Source organism: Cupressus sempervirens, chromosome 7 (assembly GCF_028749045.1).
Source record: "Cupressus sempervirens isolate cs-2001-9-10 chromosome 7, ASM2874904v1, whole genome shotgun sequence".
Classification (NCBI taxonomy): Eukaryota; Viridiplantae; Streptophyta; class Pinopsida; order Cupressales; family Cupressaceae; genus Cupressus; species Cupressus sempervirens.
This window is the reverse complement of record NC_143124.1, coordinates 692,161,266-692,163,060: the sequence shown is the minus strand read 5'-3', so window position 1 is coordinate 692,163,060 and position 1,795 is coordinate 692,161,266.

Below are 1,795 nucleotides of genomic sequence, written 5' to 3'. Positions count from 1 at the left end.
GTTCATCAAGTCGGCCCACCAAGTACTCCCACCAAGTCGACTCTTTAAGTCCGTTCATCAGTTCACCCCGCCAAGTACTCTCACCAAGTCAACTCTTTAGGTCCGTTCATCAAGTCACCCCGCCAAGTCGACCCTTTAAGTCCGTTCATCAAGTCGCCCCGCCGAGTTGCTTCTCTAAGCCCACTCACCATGTCAGCTCACCAAGTCGGTTGTTCAAGTACGTTGCCAAGTCAACTCTTTAAGTTCGCTCGCCAGGTCAGCCCGCCCAAGTCTCCTCTTTAAGTTCGTTCGCCAGGTCGGCCCGCCCAAGTCGCATCAGCGGGCTAACTCGCCGAGTCACCTCACGAAGTTGACTCTTTAAGTGCGCTCACCAAGTCAGCTCACCAAGTCGACTCACCATCTCGCCTCGATAAGTTGGCTTGCCGAGTTACCCCACCAAGTCGTCGCCTCTTCAAGCCCGCTCACCGTGTCAGCTCGTCAGGTCGGCTCACCAAGTCGACTAATCAAGTAGGCCCACCAAGTCGCCTCAAGGATAGCTCCTCACCATGAGTCGCCTCACCATGTTGACTCAATGAGTCGCCTCACCATGTTGACTCTTTGAGCCCGCTCGCCGGGTTGCCTCACCAAGTCGACTCGAGTACGTTGCCAAGTCGACTCTTTAAGTTCGCTCGCCGGGTCGACTCGCCAAGTCAGCTCACCATGTCATCTCAACGAACCAACTCACCGAGTCGCCTCACCACGTCGGCTCTCTAATAACACTCGCCAAGTCGCCCCACCAACTCGCCCCGTTAGGCCCACTCACCACATCGCCCCGTTAGGCCCACTCTCACCAAGTGGACTCTTTAAGTCTTCTCATAAAGTCGAGCCACCAAGTACTCTCACCAAGTCGACTCTTTAAGTCCTTTCATCGAGTCACCCCACCAAGTACTCTCACCAAGTCAACTCTTTAGGTCCATTCATAGAGTCACCCCACCAAGTCGACCCTTCAAGTGCGTTCATCAAGTCACCCCACCAAGTCGACTCTTTAAGTTCATTCATCAAGTCACCCCGCTAGGTCAGCCCACAAATTACTCTCTCCAAGTCGACTCTTTAAGTTCGTTCATCAATTCACCCCGCCAGGTCGGCCCACCGAGTGGACTCTTTAAGTTCGTTCATGAAGTCACTCTGCCAAGTCGGCCCACCAGGTCGACTCTTTAAGTTCGTTCATCAAGTCACCCCACCAGGTCAGCCCACCAACTACTCTCACCAAGTCGACTCTTTAAGTTTTCTCACCAAGTCACCCCGCCAGGTCGGCCCACCAAGTACTCTCACCAGGTCGACTCTTTAGGTTTGTTCATCAGGTCACCCCACCGAGTACTCTCACCAAGTCGACTCTTTAAGTTCGTTCATCAAGGCGCCCCGCCAGGTCGGCCCACCAAGTACTCTCACCAAGTCGACCCTTTAAGTTCGGTCATCAACTCACCCCGCCAGGTCGGCCCACCAAGTACTCTCACAAAGTCGACTCTTTAGGTTCGTTCATCAATTCACCCCGCCAGCTCGGCCCACCAAGTTCTCTCACCAGGTTGACTCTTTAAGTTCGTTCATCAAGTCACCCCGCCAGTTCGACCCACCAAGTACTCTCACAAAGTCGACTCTCTAAGTTCGTTCATCAAGTCACCCTGCCAGGTCAGCCCACCAAGTACTCTCACCAAGTCACCCCGCTAGTTCGACCCACCAAGTCGACCCTTTAAGTTCGTTCATCAAGTCACCCGGCCAAGTCGGCCCACCAAGTCGACTCTTTAAGTTCGTTCATCAA